Consider the following 16,448-nt stretch of genomic DNA (forward strand, 5'->3'; position numbering starts at 1 on the left):
CCCATGGTGCCTGCTGCGGCTCTCCTTGGGAATGGCAGCGATGAGAGGGATGCTCTTGGTGCTGTTCTACGTCTCCCGCACTTCTGCCAGTGAGTGTGTTTCTCTCTTCCTTCATGACTTTAGCCGATCGTGTGACATGGCAGGGGGAATCGTCTCGGAAAATGAAATGGTCCTTAACGTGCAGAGAGGGACTCAGGGGGTGGGTGACTCACGGCGCTTTGCTCTGGGCAGCACGTGTTTGTGGTGGGAACCAGGCAAAGAAGCGGGACGTGGGGTGTGGATGTAGGAAACTATGGCCTCAGCAGCCTGATGTCAGGCCTAGTCCTCAGTGAGAGTATGGTTAGGAAAACAAGCCTCAGAATACGGAGAGGCCCTCTGGGTAGAGGGGGTTGGCATGAGGCCTGCCTCCCCACTCACAGCCCTGCCCTACTCTTCCTGGGGCACATCTCCCTCTGTCAGGTGGGGGACATCCTTCCTGAGCCTGTGTGGGGACCTGAGATGTGTCTTATGCACTTGGGCACCAGGCCTTCCCTGTGTTTCTATTTCAGCATCACTGTTCCGATGAAGCTCTTTATCCCTAGACCTTGATCGTTACCTCTAAACTGACCCCCAGCTGCAGGACTGGGCCCGGGAGCAGGGAGGTGCCTTAGAGGCTCCCTGGTCTCTGTCGGCAGATGTGTCAGCTGCAGTCCTCTCCGACTCCCAGCTTGTCCAGGACTAAAATTCCAGCCTGGAAAGGGGCAGATGGAGGAGGGGCACTTGATGAAAGCGGTCTCTGCCTCAGCTTCTGCCACCCCAGCTGCTCTCTCCTGGCTTCCTGGAGTTAGATGGGAGAGATGAGCGAGCTCCCCGAGCTCTCACGCACGCACGTGTGTGTGTGCGCGCGCTCAGGAGGACCACCCCGCTTTCCTAGCTTCCTCCACTTCCTTCCAGCCCAAGGAGACAAAACACAGAAAGGGCATCTCCTCCCTCTTAAAAAGCCTCATGCGAGTGACCCGGGGCAAACATTTCATCTCTGGGTCAGATTTCCTCATTATATCCTGGCCTTTCAAGGGCTTTATAAGGTCAAATGAATCAGCCAGCTAGAGCTTTGAAAAAGCAAAACTCATCACACACCTGTAGGTTCTTGCTGTGTTAGGAAGGGTTGGCTAGCACCATGTTCACCACAGATGGCCCATGTCCTGTGGGAAAAAACAGAATTCTTCTCTTTGGTGACCCTGAAGTACTTGGTGGCCTTACAGACATCATCTTGCTAACAATCAGCTCTCACTGTTCCAGCAACGTCTCCAAGTGTCCATTCATAGAGATGTAGAGATGTTTGATCACACGATGCCCTAGCATGGAGAGGTCTGCTGTGGTCCTTTATGACTATACTGAATGTTCAGTCAACGTCAGCATCTTGGTTTGGCAACTCTCTGTCATTGGTGCTCACCTCAAAGGTCACCTCCTGGGGGAAGCCGTCCCAGACTTCATGTTCTGGGCAGAATCCAGAATCCCCCTCCTGTGTATCCTCCGGGCACAGTCCCTTGTGTCACAAGTCTCTCTGTATGCCGTCACTCTCCAACCTGTCTGTCTCCCCTGTGCACTGCGACCTCCCCTGGGGTGGGGACAGGATCCTGACATCCTTCCCTGCCAGCCCAGCCTCTCACTCAGTAGGGCTGTGTGTGTGGTTGGATGAATGGCTGAAAAAGAAGCCACCCATGACCTGACTTTGTCAGCTGGTGCGACCCCACCATGTGACACACAGGACCCAGGGCCAGCGATCTAGAAACCAGCACTGGGTTCTCATGCGGTGGCACCCAGAGCAGTGGTTTACATGCGGGGAAAATGGGATTGTCCGTTGGGCTTGGCATTACCAGTCACGGGGACACACCTCTCCTCCTGTGAGAGGCGTGTGCTACCCCAGCTCTCACAAAAGGACACTGAGGCCCAGAGAGGGGAGTGGCTCGCCCCAAGGCTCAACACATAGTTGCCCCAAGGCCAGCTAGACTTGGGACCCTGTGTCCAGAGCCTTCCTAAAACACTAGTGGTTCTCAATTCCGAATACACATTAGAATCCACCAGGGGAGCTTTTTTAAAAATGCCAGTGCCCAGGCCTTGTCCCCAGGGGTCTGGCAGGAGGTGGGCAGCAGGCGGAGGAGATGTTCCGTCGGGTTGAGAATCCCTGTGCCCCACTCTGCGTAGGCGAGGATGAGATGGGCACCCCTGAGTCCGCTAAGGAGGCCGAGGATGGGGACTCATCGGGACGCGGCACGTGGATGAGCGGGGGAGACCCACCAAGGGTCTTTTATGCGGAAGGAGACCCACTAGGAAAATAAACGTGGGTGGCAGAGTTAGTGGTGACCAAGACAGAGAGCCAGAGTGGGGGACCAGCAGGAGAGCGAGCGGGCCCTGGGCTCTGGTGCGGTGGCGGCGGCCACAGGCCTGGACTCCTCGCCCCAGCAGTGAGGCCCCCGCACACCCCCTGCAGGTTGCGGCATCCAGAAAGTCAACATTGTGGAAACTTCCGAGGAGGGCCTGGTGGAAGACGAGGAGTTCCCGTGGGTGGTGTCGCTGCAGGATTCCCAGTACAGCCACCTGGCTTTCGGCAGCATCCTCAGTGACTTCTGGATCCTCAGCATTGCATCCCCCTTTCAGAACAGGCCAGTACCCCTGCTCTGGAGCCCACACAGCCCAGTGAGGTGGGGGGGGGGGGACTCTGTTTCCTGCTCAGCGTGGGGAGGCCTGGAAGGTGGATTCCTGCTCACAGGACAACAGAGCTTTTTACCAGTTCAGCGCTTGCTGTGAGTTGGGGGGTCCTAAAATCACCCGTTGCCGAGGTTGGTGCAGTCTGTGTCTTTCTGCTGGGAGGACTGCCAGCTGCACAACTGCAAAGTGAAACGATGGCTTCTTCATCCACCGCAGGAAGGCTATTCATTCCCATCCTACTACAGTCACAAAGGCACAGACTCCAGATACTAGAAGTCCCTACCGCTTACCGTGTTAAGCGAGTTGACAGGAGCCCCTTACCTTAAAACACTTACCTGAGGCCTTCACAATGTGACTGCCACAAACACACGCACGTAGAGGAAAGACTTGAAGGAAATGCGCCAACACTTGAGGAGCGCCCATCTCTGGGTGCTCAGAACGCACACGGTTTCTGTTTTCTTCTTTGAACTTATCTGTATGCTCCAAATTTTTTACAATGAATGGGCATTCTTTTAAACCATAAAAAAAAAAAAAACCTATCTGTGCTATTAAAAGAAAAACTTTTTTTTTTGTAAAACAACTCACTTTCTGACCCAGAGTTCACTTTTGGGTATCAAAATTAAGGAAATAATTTTAACTATTAGAAAAATTTTATGCACAAAGTTCTTCCTAGGATGGTTACTTACACACAAAACACTGGAAATGTAATGTCTGATTATCATGCATAAATAAGGATATAGTTACTCGTTCATATATAGTTTATAATATATGTTATATATAACACACATTGTAGTATATAAATACTATATGCAATTACATATAGATCTATCTATATTAGATACATGTGATGTATACTCTATATTATAGTATAGTATACATACTATATATTATATACTATTTATACATTATATATTATATACACACACACAGTATGGGGGGAGAGAGTATAATTCCTGCAGCTGCTAAATACATTAAAGTGTAAACCCCTGATGGAATATTGTGCAGCTGCTGAATTTTTTAACATGTGATTTGTATTTTTTATTTGAAACTACATGTGATACTATGATGTTCATGAGGAATCAAAGGGCATATAATGAAAAGCAGCTCCTCCCTTCCCTCCCCTTCAGTCACTGCTTCCCTCTCTTGAACCATTTCTGTCACCAGTTTCTTGGGCGTTCTTCCTGAAAAACTCCATGCACTCATAGATAGCTATATACCTATAGGCCTATCTATATTGACTTTTATATCTATTGACAGAGAGAGAATTTTCTTTCCCCCTCTGTATTAATTTGCTGGGCAAATACTACAGACAGGGTGGCTTAGACAATAAACATTTACTTCTCACTGTTCCAGAGGCTGGAAGTCCAAGATCAAGGTGTCAGCAGGGCTGGTTTCTCCCAAGGACTCACTCCTTGGCTCACAGACTGCCACCTTCTCTCTGTGTTCTCCCATGGACTTTCCTTTCCTCTGTGGGCACACACTCTTGCTGTCTCTTCTTCTTATAAGGACACTAGTCCTATTGGATTAGGGCCCCACCCAATGGACTCGTTTAATCTTAATTACCTCCTTAAGGACCCTATCTCCAAACACATTCACTTTGAGGGTTAGGGCTTCACCTATGAATCTAGGGGGACACAATTCAGTCCATAACACCTGCCAATACAACTGGTAGCACACCATACACGTTTTTCCACTCAGCTTTTTTCACTCTGCCGTGAATGTTGGGTGATCTTTTCCTATCAGTACATAGAAAGCTACCTCATTATTTTCATCAGTGTCCCACATGGATGTTTCATAATTACATAGTCCTCTAATAATGGAAATTTGGGTTGTTTCCAGTCTTTCACTAGTAGCAAAAAATGCTGCAGCAGATATACTTGTATACACATTATTTCATATATGTGGAAGCATATTGCAGCACGAATAACATAGGAGTGGAACAACTGGATGAAATTTTGATAGCTGTTGCCAACCAGGCCTCCAGAGAGGTTCTGTTTTCTATGTAGTGTTTTCCTTACTGCTGTTTTCTATCTGGTCTGCTGTTTTGGTTTTGATTTCCTCTTTGACTCTAGGTTTTATTAAAGATCACTTAAAAATATCCAGGTGAGAGGGTATTTTGTTTTGTTTTCTAACATAATTTAATTTTGAGTTAGACTGCATGATGATCTACTCAGTATTTTGTTGATGTTGTCTTTGCAGTCTACTATGTGGTCCATATGAATAATTTCCCAGGTAAATTAAAAAGCTCATTCTCTGTCCTTGGAGTACAATTGAATACATGAAATTGGGGCAGGGAGTCCACTTGATCTGTGCTAGGCTGACCAAGGTGAATTACAAGCTTCTGGCTTTTTCTCCTCCTATTTTCTGGAATTTAATTTGTGAACATTGTGTCACTGCAGATATTTATAACTGAAGTCTTCACTGTAGACCGAACTCCTTACCGTCATGAAAAGCCTTTCTTTGTCTTATTGCATGCTCTTCTGCTCTGATGTTCAGAATGAAACTCCTGCTTTTTATTTTAGATTGTTCTGTTTTTATTGCTTCCTGTTTTTCTTTTCATTCTATGGCTTTGTTTTGTATGTCTCTTCTGACAAATATGGAAAGTTTGAATTTGTTCTGGTGTTCATCTTACAGTTATAATTTCACGGAAGACACCCAAATCTTCTGTTTCTCTCTGGATGGTCCTCTCTAGACTCTTCTGTGGCCGATGCCAGAATTCTTGTCTTTTCGCTTCTTCCCTCCTTCTTCATGATCTCCCGATTCTAGTAGGTTATTTATGTACTTTAATCTTTACCTTGATTCATGTACATATTTGCACACCCTTGTTATTTCATATATTAGCTGTAAATACATAATAGTTTCGACTCCCATAAAAGATGAGAAAATTGGTGTATACACCTTCCTCTGCTTTTATTTTAGCTTTAGTTACACCATTTGATTATTGCCAGGGTTTACATCATTACTCCAATCTATAACTTTAAAAGTTTTTCTTTCATTTTAATTTTAGACCCATATTGTAATGAATTCTGCACTTACTGATAGTCCCTTTGCTGGATTTTTTCCATTCAACACTAGAACTGTCTAAAATTTGTCATCAAGTAGTTTCTTTTTTTCTTCTTTTTTTTTTTGGGGGGGGGGGGGGCACTCAGCACAGCATATGGGATCTTAGTCCCCTGACCAGGGATGGAACCTGTGCCCACTGCAGTGGAAGTACAAGAGTCCTGACTACTGGACCACTGGGGAAGTCCCTCCAAGTAGTTTCTTGAAGGGCTCCCAAGAACCATGTTTCCTCGGGTTTTACATATTCAGAAGTGTGGTGCTGCCCTGAATGACCACGTATGTGTAGAATTCACAGATCACGCCTGCTTCCATTTGAGGACTTCATAGGCACTCCCACCTGCCACTATCCCTCAGCTTCGGGTATTAAATCTTGCTGTGGAGGAGTCTGAAGCCATTCTGATGTCTTCCTCTGCAGGCGGGAGCCCACACATCCTAGTACTCCCCCGGGCGGGGGCCTGCTTTACACTTGTTATCCTATCTTAGCACCCCTTTCACTCTCACAAGTTCCCCGGTTAGACCATAAATGAGAGGCCAAACTTAGGATGACTTAATCTGTTTTGTGTGGTTGCCCAAGGATTCCTTCTTTGTCACTGAAGTCCAGCAACTTTACGAGCTTTGCTGAGTCTCTCCCACCTGCCCCTCCAGACCCACTCTCAACTCTTTTCCACTCTGCTGGGTCCCAGGAGGCTGACCTGTGTGGGTTACACCAATGGGCGTTCTTGCCTCCTGGGTTCCAGTTGGGTTTGGCCAAAGGGAGCACTGGTAAGAGATCAGAGGGAGGGAGGAAGTGAGGTCAGGGTCCTTATTCCCCTGACAGATGCTGCAGACTGGCTGCCTCCTCCAGCCGGGGGACCCACTCCCACAGCTCTGTCTGACCACGTCCTCCCATCAGCACACTGTTGTTACCTCAGCAGATAGCTGTATATGCCACCTGGAACCCAGCACACTGTACTGTTCTCTGTGATTTCCCTACATCCTGCAAGACCTTTGTAAAGAGTCCCTTTACTAAACTTCCCTCAATTTACCTTATTTGAGTGTGTCATCTGTTTCCTGCTGGGAGCTGACAAGGGTATGTCTCAGTGTTAATCATTCTGTATAGATTTTCCCCTAGGATATGGGGTACCCTTCCACACTGTAGACACAATTCTTATTTCTGGAAACCTTTCCTAAATTAGATCTTGAAATATTTTTTTCTGTTTCATTATTTTGGTTACCTTCTCTGCAGTCTGCTGACTCTCCATGGACCGCCATATCTGTTCTTTTCTCTCCAGCCTTTTAAAAATCTCTGTTAATGACCATTTCATTTTGGTCCTTTCTTGGTCCTACCTTCTGTGTCCCTCATTGTGTTTTCTGTGGTCTCTACTCTCCTTTATGCTGCTTCCAACTTGGCTTTCATTCTGGTCATGGTTTCATTTCTCTACTTTCCATTTCTTTGCTGAGAAGTGTGTTCAACCAGCTTTATCTGACTCTGCGGCAGTAAGTAGCATCTGTAACTCCCTGTCCTTGTGTAGTCCTTCTACTCTCCTGTCAGCCCTTTCCCTGATTCCAGGGTTTGGATGCTCTAGCGTCTCTTAGTTTTATGGTGTTTTCAATTGTTTCTCATTATCGTAATTCCTCGGGTGATTCCAAAGAGGAGAATGGGAAACATCCAATTGAACTCGATCACTATGAAAATCGAAATTTCTCTGAAGTGTCTATAATATGAGTATATAATATGAAAAGATGCTTGAATTAAAATGTCAAGTGTGAAAGTCAAGAATCAAGATTACATCTTGGTTGTGACTACAACTATGTAAATATATATGTATATATAAGATTATCAGCCATAATATGACAGATTATCTTTGGGTGGTAGGGCATATGCCATTAAGACAGAAGAATCCTCAAGATCCTATGGGCTCACAAAGGAGGACACAAGTCTAGGGGTTCAGAAAAGATTTCCTGACAAACGACTACATATAAAATAGATAAAAAGACAAGGTCTTACTGTATGGCACAGGGAACTATATTCAATACCCTGTAATAAACCATAATGGAAAAGAATGTTAACATTCTTTGAATCACTTTGCTGTACACCAGAAACTAATACCATTTGTGAATCAACTATACTTCAATAAAATGGGAAAAAAAAAAGATTTCCTGGGGACTGGGTTCAAAAGGGTGAGTAAAAAGTAGCTCTAGGAAGATGAATTGGATGAGTGTTCCAGGCTGAAACAATAATAAATGTGTAAACAGGGAAGTGTGAGGCTTCCTCGCTGTTTGGGCTTCTGAAGATTCCCTTGCTCTCTCCCCAGGAAGGATGCTGTCGCTATAGTTGGTATAGCGGAGATGGATGCAAAACTGATTGCTCACGAAGAGTATCCAGTCAACACCATCATCATCCATGAGGACTTCGATAATAAAACAATGAAAAATAACATAGCCCTCCTGAAGACAGACACAGCGATGCGGTTCAACAACCTGGTCCGGCCTATCTGCTTCCTCGGCAGAAAGCTGCACTTGCCACCAGCCTTGCAGAACTGCTGGGTGGCAGGATGGAATCCCACAACTGCAGTTAATCCCTTCTTCTCCTAGAGGAGGCTGTGTGTGTGCTAGCAGTGGGGGTGACTGAGATGAACTCTTCTAGGGCTTAGCTCAATAATTCAGGGGGCCCAAGGTTCTAGAGTTGGGCTGGAACCTTTACTTAACCAGCCAAGATTCCCAGCGCTTGCCCTCTTTGAGACCATTCTTACATTTGGTCCTTTTTCTTCTATTCCTACACCAATATTGGAAGTACACTGGAAGTACATTGGAAGCAAACAGCCTGAAATGTGTGCAAGGTTACCGAGGGGGCAAGGGACATTATTCCTGGAACCAGAGCTAACAGCCCTCTTGTCTGGGCCATCCTTGTTTTCTTTTATTCTTGGGAAGTAAACAAGGAAATGCATTCATGCTCTGTAGATGTGAAGGAGGGGTGAACATGTTCTCTGCCTATTTTCACATTTAAGTTCAAAGCAAAGGTAGTTTTCAATAAAAACTCAGACACAGGTTCTGATTTCTATGAGGAAAAGGGGATTTATCAGAACATTTCCTACTCACTCCCATCTGGATATGTGGGTTGTAGTTGCGTTGACCTGGGGGATGTCTTCTTGTTAATAATTCTTGGGCTCTCTGTTGTCCAGACGGGAAATCACATGACGATGAGTATCCTGAGGAAAATCTCCGTGAAAGACATCGACTTGTGTCCCTTAAACAAAATTGAGAAAACAGGATGTGGCCATCACATAGAGATGGAAACCGATGCCGTCTGCTTGGTAAGACCGCAGTGGAGTAGAAGCCACATGCTGAGGGTAAGCAGTGGTCGCTTCACGGGGAGCCTGGGGACTCGCCCTCGTTGTGTTGTGAGCTCCGTGAGGGCAGGGACCGTCGCCTGGGATTCACGGGCGTCTCGTGGGCGAACAGCGCTTGGCAGGTAGCAGGTGCTGCATAACAACCTGCTGAATGTACTAACCAGTCACCGATTTCACTGGGATATGACGAAGCGCGGCTAAGTCACGTGTTTTCTCATTCGCTAAAAGTTTGCAAGAGTGAGTCCAAACCACACATGCAGATGCACGTGGAGCACGCCTACAGCGTGGGCTCGCTGTGTTCAGCTTCTTTGGAACCTAGACTGATGCCGTTGCTCATCAGTTACGGGATTTCTTTTTTCCGTAAGAAGCCCGGCCCTCTGCCTGGATGTGGGCTGTCCAGATGTGGCTGTCCTACTGCCACAGGAAATGCGTAGAATTCACAAACACCTGTCCAGGGCCCCTCGTATCCACATCTGGAAAAAGTGTGGCTTATCCGGGCCACACGGTTACTAACCGTTAAAGACGAGAACCCAGGTCTGCCAGATTTCCGGACAGTTTCCCTCCTCGCCTCTAAAATTGTCCAAAACACTGATCATCCACTTTTCTCGAAGGAACCTTCAAGATTCCCTGATGGGGAATTTTTTTTTCCAGATGATCTAGAGAAAGCTTTTTAGAGAAAGGGGAAAAATACGTGTACGTGGACGGTTCTTTCTTAAAGTCATTTTATTGCAAAAGCATGAAGGACTGTCTTTCATCAGGCAATAAGTTTGCCCTTCCAAAGCTGGTTCAACATTTATTGAGTGCCTATGTTGTCCTGGGCTCTTTGCCAGGTGGAGGATTGTAGCAGCTTCTTAAATTAGAGAATGTGTTAAAATACAGTAGAAGATGTAGCTACTTAACAAAATCCTGCCATCAGTCACTCCATCAATCTAGTGTCACACTTCATCAAATCCAAGATGCTGTCGGTTGTAGAACGCACTATTATTTTATGTAACACTGAGGAAAAAAAAATGCTGCCACTGAAACTCTGGAAGCAGCTGATTAAAAGACACATCCCATTTCAAAGATGTTAATTTTTAAGAGCATCTTAGATTCACTGGAATATGGTACGCTGCTTACACGCTAAATGATCACCTCTTTAAACCACCCACAAAGTTCAGATTGGTTTTTAACTGTAGCACACCTGCAGACAGCCTGTTTTTTAAGAGAATTATGCTTGCAAACTGTCTCAGACCAAAAAAAAAAAAAAAAAAAGGTGACTTGTCTACCTCGGATCCTTCCTAGGAAATGTGTTCTAGTGTACAGAGGTTCTCAAAGCCACACTTCTAACATGTAAAATAAGCCACCCAGGTTCAGTGTCTGCCCTAATGGGTGCTCAGAAACCCAACAAAAGTAGAATCACTTTGAACTCACCCCTCCTTTTTTCCCACAACTGTTAGGGCTTTTGCTGAATGTCAAGGTTGAGGTTCATGCAATGAAAGGGCCCCTCTATGCCGGGGTTGCTCCCCTGAGAGATGAGGTGGGACTGCTCCAGAGGAGCACCTGGTACTTTTGGCCTCCATTGCTTGAGCTTCAGAAGCCTCAGCCTTACACGTTATGGGGAAGAGAAAAAGTAGCATGTTCTACACCCGAGTGGAACGGCAACTTACAAAACCACACGATAGCCAGGGATGTTGACCCCACAATCATTTGTCAAACTATTTGTCCTGAATTGCATTCTTTTTCTTCCTCAAGCTGTAAAAGCACAGTTAAAACAAACTGGGCGTGGGACTGGTGAACAGAGGGGAGGCCACTCCATTCTTGGCCAGAGAGCCTCTGTGCCCCAGGCGGACACAATGGGGTGCAGATGAGAGCCTGTTCACCAGTCCTAGGAGGACCAGCCAGAGCTCAGGGATGAAATCTCGACCCTCTGCCATTTGGCAGCATGGGATGCAAACAGTAGAATGTGAAAAACTGAAAGATGAAGAGTTCCACACTCAAGCACCTTCTTCCATCTAATGAGAAGCACAGAGTGAAGTCTGGAATGTCATCCTGCTGTGTGTGTGGCCATGGGACAACCGGGGAATTAGGGCAGCCTTGCAGAGCATGCCTGCCATGGCCCTGCTTGCAGAGTTGCTCTTTTCCTCTCCCATTCACCTGCATTTCTGTTCTGGTTTTACTTCGCCAGAAAAAGGAGGGTTTAGTGAAAGAGGCTGCACGTGTGTAGAAACCCAAGAACGCTCAGACACCCAAGCCTGGGAATGGGCAGGGGCTGAGGTGACCACTAGAGGCACTGTTTTGCTCTCTCTAATTCTCATTGTTGAGTCTGTTCAGATTGTTTCCCATTGTCAACTGCAAGCCCCTCCCTCCAGGCCTCAGTTCAAACAACAAGAGCAAAGTGTGACCATCCAGCCCTTCTCGCCTGGCAGGTCACAGAGGTCTTGTTGCTTTTCCCACATTCCTCAGTTTTTCACATAAAAATGATGGCCTTTTCTCAACACCAGGGTAATAGCAGCTGTTTCCTGAGTGCATGCAGTATGTCAGGCCCTGTACCAGGAGCTCTGCCGGTGTTACAGGCACTACACTTGTCCCCACGTTAGCTCAGAGAATTAGGTAACCTGCCAGGGTCACGTGTCCAGCCAAGTGTGCTGGGCTTCTGCCCACCCACCTGCAGGGAGATAAGGTCCGTGTGGCAGAACTCCCGTGGCCCAGAGGACGGCTCCCGAGAGCGTGGCCAGGGGACGGGGGCGCAGGGTGCACTGGCCGACAGCTGCCCGTCTGGAAAGGCTGGGAACCCAGCCCAGTGGCGTGTGTTCCCCAGAAGTCTGACTCTGACCCAAGCAGGACTGTGAGCAGGTGTGCTCAGCTTAAACGAAGGATGGAAACAAAAGAGAGAAGAGAACGGAAAACGGGAGCATCCCAGGCCAGAAAGGAATAAAGTAACATTTGAGGAGTGAGAAACCAAAAGAGGGGGAGCCTTTATTCAAAGTACTGGAAAGGGGCAAGAAAATGTAACGGGATCCAGGAAGCGACAGGCAAACTGCAGGAGCCTACACACAATTTGTATAATAGAAGGAAAAGTCATCTTGTTGGAATTTGTGGTGCGGTGGCCTGGATTGGAAATATTATCCTATAATTTACCCCGTTTCCAGTGAGAACCAGTGTAAAGCTTTTCTCGAACAGATAGTAAATTGCACAGGGACATATTAAAAAAGAAAACTTGTTCTAAGACCTGAAGCCTTCTGTCCTTTGTCACAGGGGGACCCAGGGAACCCAATGATGTGTCAGCTGCAGGAGCTGAATCTGTGGGTGCTGAGAGGAATCCTGTCCCACGGCGGTGAGAAATGCCCCGGTGTCTTCCTGTACATCAGGGTGGAAGACTACAGCAACTGGATCACGTCCAAGACCAAGAAGACCAGCCCGCCCCTGTCTTCCTTCCACCACTGGGAGAACCCGATTCCCTCCCCCAGCCACTCATCACGCGATGTTGTGACACAGAAAAAACATGCCAGGCTGAGCCAGGTTGGACGGTCCCAACCACACTTCCAAGGACAGAAAAGGGCCACCATGCATTCACGGCCAGCAAATGGCGCTCAAGTGAGTCTAGACTTTAGGGAAAAGGGTCTGACGGAGTCAGACCGGTCTGAGATGGCCATCCAGCCCATGTACTATGACTACTACGGTAGGGAGGCTGGGGACAGTGTGTCTCTATCAGGCCAGAACAGGTTACATCAGCCCCAAGAAATTACCTTCTTTTTCTTTGTGCTTGTTTTCTTTGGTAACGGTATCTTAGTCTAGGAGCTAACCCTCCAAACTGAAGAGTAAGCTCAGAACGCTGAGTGCCAGGCATTCACCACGCTGTTTTGGTGTCTCTTTCTGAGAGTTGCACAGCTGGGCTGCCACGGACAAGGCCCACAGTACACACTGGGCCAGCTCTCCCTCTTCCGTCCCACTCCCACATGCGGGAAGGTCACTGTCATGTGTGCTTGTGAACTAAAGGTGGGCTAACAAGTGTCAAACCATGAGAGTGCCCTGTGGTTCTTTCAGTGTTAACGATTCCCAGAGCCAGGCTGTGAAAACAGTCCCCAGGGTCCGAGGTGGCCTGGGAGGTGACCGGCAGCCTGGCTGGAGAACTGGGGACACCAGCCATCACAGGGAGCAGGGAGAGGACCCCATGACTGGAGAGGAGCCAGTTACTTTAATGGGTCACTTTTGGGTCGGCAGCCGTAGCCTCCCTCTGGCTATTTCCCAGGGGGGCAAATTGCAACTGCTCGTTGGTGGTTTTCATTTTATTCCAAGCCTTGCGGTAGCCTTTTAAGGACATCTGCAAAAAGGAGAAAGGGGGAGGAGGGAGAAGGTCATTTGGGACAAACGGATTATGCCTATTCTACCCGCATCCAGCCCTGTGATGGTGTGGATGACCTTGTATGTGGGGCAGTGTCTGCGTGCATGCGGCAGACACGGGCCACCTTGGGGCGTCTGGAAGAATCTTCTAAAGAGCTTGTTTCTGTTCCACGAAGGGAGGAGTTGCAGGTTTCTGCTGTGATTCTCTACTACTTCCTAGCCCAAGATTTGTCGGGCCTGAGTATGGATCCTAACTTACCTTCCTGCTGCCAAGTGACCACCGGAAGGGCAGGAAAAAGGACCGTGGGAAATGGAGCTGGGGTCTAGATGTGAGAACACCAAGCTTCCCAACTGACCTGACTGGGGTTTTAAGCTACTCTAAGTATGTCTTAAGTGCCCTCAGTGTGCAAGCTGGCCTGTGGCAGTCTCAGTGCTTTCCTTTTTTTTTTTTTTCTTTTTATGCCAGCATATGGTTTGCACTTTGCTTTTTTCTCCTCCATGGCTTACGAGGGGCAAGGGTGCTTCTGCGCACTCTGTACCATATGAAAAGGCTGTGGGGTGAGTCAACATTGCAAAGACCCATGGCAACTATGTACATGCATGGAATCAGGTTCTGAGTGATATTAAAATCCATTATTATCTCAGTTTTTAAAAACTTGGTTTCTCCACGTATAAAATAGTCATCAATCAATTATCAATGGCGGGGGGAGGAATTCAGAGGCTCCCAGAATTCAATAACCTGAAAAGACCCTGTCCCTAACAAGGAGCTTTAAGGAAAAAAAAAAAAAAGCCAACCTTTATTTTGCTGTAAGAGTGGAAGCAATGGCTGGGATTTCTCACACATATTACAAGTCTAAACGCCAGTATTCTTAGCTCAGAAAACAAAATCCTAAACAAAAATGTGAGGGGCATAAGACACTGCAGGTCTCGCGACGCCCTGTGACTCACCTCTGCGATCTCCACTTTCCTCTCCCACATCCTGATGGTCTTCTCCAGGTCCCCGTTTCAGATCTTCTCCTGGACGTACAGCATCACCTGTGGCGCTCGGAACTCAGACAGCTGCTTCCGGAGCTGCTTGTTCAGAGCCATGGCCTTGGCTCGGTCCTGGGTTGGGAACGACCAAGTAAACATGGGGCTCCCTGGCAGTTCTAGCCTCCCGGGACTTACTGACCCTGGCATCTCTCCCCAGTTTCCATGTAGTTCTAAAAATGTCTACATTTGCAAAGGAGTGAGTGAAGTCACGAGATTCTGATTCTTTGCAGATCGCGACATTTTCATCCAGTGTAGAAGCACTAAGTACAGTCTAAAACAGGCTTTCTTCTCTCCCTTCCTTCCTTTCTTCCTTCTTCCCTTCCTTCCTTTATTAAGCAATATGCTCTCCTTTTGATTGCTTAGGGGCTTTTTTTTTGCTTTGGAAAAATTATGTATTTAAGTATACTTTGACTAGATCAATTTCAATTCATTTTCCTGTCTTTTTTTTTTTTGGCAAAATATACATAACATAAAATTTCCCATTTTAACCATTTTTAAGTGTACAGTTCTGTGGCGTTCAGTACACTCACACTGTTTCGCAACCTTCATCACCAGCCATGTCCAGAATTTTTTCATTCTCCCCAACTGAACCTCCGTACCCATTAAACACTAACTCCCCAAACCCCCTCCCCATAGGCCCTGGCAGCTCCCTTCTATTTTCTGTCTCTGTGAATTTGACTACTCTAGGTACCTCATATATGCAAAATCATACAATATTTGTCCTTTTGTGACTGGCTAACTTCACTTAGCATAAATGTCTTCAGGGTTCATCCATGTTATAGCATGGCAAAACTTCTTTCCTTTTTAAGGATGAATAATGTTCTGTTATATATCCACACAGCTGATTTTGGTTAGTCATTCATCTGTTGATGGACACTTGAGTTGCTTCTACATTTTGGCTACTGTAAATAATGCTGCTACAAACATGGGTGTACAAATACCTGTTGTTCAAGTTCACGCTTTCCATTATCTTGGGTATATGCCTGGAAGACAACTTGTTGGATCATGTGATTATTTAATTTTGTTTTTTTGTTGTTTTTTTTTTTTTTTTTTTTTTTTTGGGCACACGGGCTTAGTTGCTCCGCGGCATGTGGGATCTTCCTAGAGCGGGGATCGAACCCGTGTTCTCTGCATTGGCAGGAGGATTCTTAACCACTGCGCCACCTAGGAAGCCCGATTATTTAATTTTTTAAGGAAACTGTCTTTCTAAATTTTATTTTTAGAACTATTATACAGTAAAATTAACTAGTCTTTTTCTTTTGAAAAGTGGCTTTTCGAAGAAACATTGTCCTTTTAACAATTGTTTTGCAGAGGCAACACATTCAATTCAAATGGTATAAAAGTACACAGTGACAAACTTTCAACCCACCCTTATCCCCAGGCACGCAGGTCCCCCTTCCAAGAAGCATACACTATTTTTAGGTTTTGTGCATCCTTCTAGAAATCGATATCCATACAAACACATGTGTTTACCTTTTTTGACCCAAAGAGTAGCTAACTCTATTCACTTTCATTTATCCAACTTTTGTTTTCCACTCGATAAATCTTGAAGGTTCTTCTGTATCAACACATAAAGAATGTACTCATTCTTTTAAACAGCTGCATAATTTCCCATTGTATGGATGTACCATACTTTAACAAGTCCCCAGCAGTCACTTAGCTTCTCCATCTCTTGCTATTACAACAGAGAGTTCTGTGATTATAAATCTTCTGGGTATATAACATTTTGTAAAAATGCAAGTGTATCAGTAGGATAAGGTACTGAATGTGAAATTGCTTATTCTAAGGCAGTGGTTCTCAATCAGAAGCTATTTTGCCCCCAGGAGACATTTGGCAATGTCTGGAGACATTTTTGTTTGTCACAATTAGGGGAGTGCTTCTGGCGACTCGTAGGTTGAGGCCAGGGATGCTACTGAACACCCTACAGTGCACAGGACAGCCCTCACAGCAAAGAATTATCTGATCTAAACTGTCAGTAGGGTCTTGGTTGAGAAACCCTGCCCTAAGCATAGGTGT

At 46.3% G+C, this 16,448-nt stretch overlaps 2 pseudogenes; one reads left to right on the forward strand and one right to left on the reverse strand.

Annotated features, from left to right (window-relative positions):
- LOC130838049 (inactive serine protease 54-like) lies at positions 1 to 12,854 on the forward strand (annotated as a pseudogene).
- LOC130838050 (coiled-coil domain-containing protein 113-like) overlaps positions 12,017 to 16,448 on the reverse strand; it is a 26,724-nt pseudogene continuing 22,292 nt past the window's right edge.

Source organism: Hippopotamus amphibius, chromosome 16, assembly GCF_030028045.1.
Source record: "Hippopotamus amphibius kiboko isolate mHipAmp2 chromosome 16, mHipAmp2.hap2, whole genome shotgun sequence".
In the NCBI taxonomy this organism is placed as follows: domain Eukaryota; kingdom Metazoa; phylum Chordata; class Mammalia; order Artiodactyla; family Hippopotamidae; genus Hippopotamus; species Hippopotamus amphibius.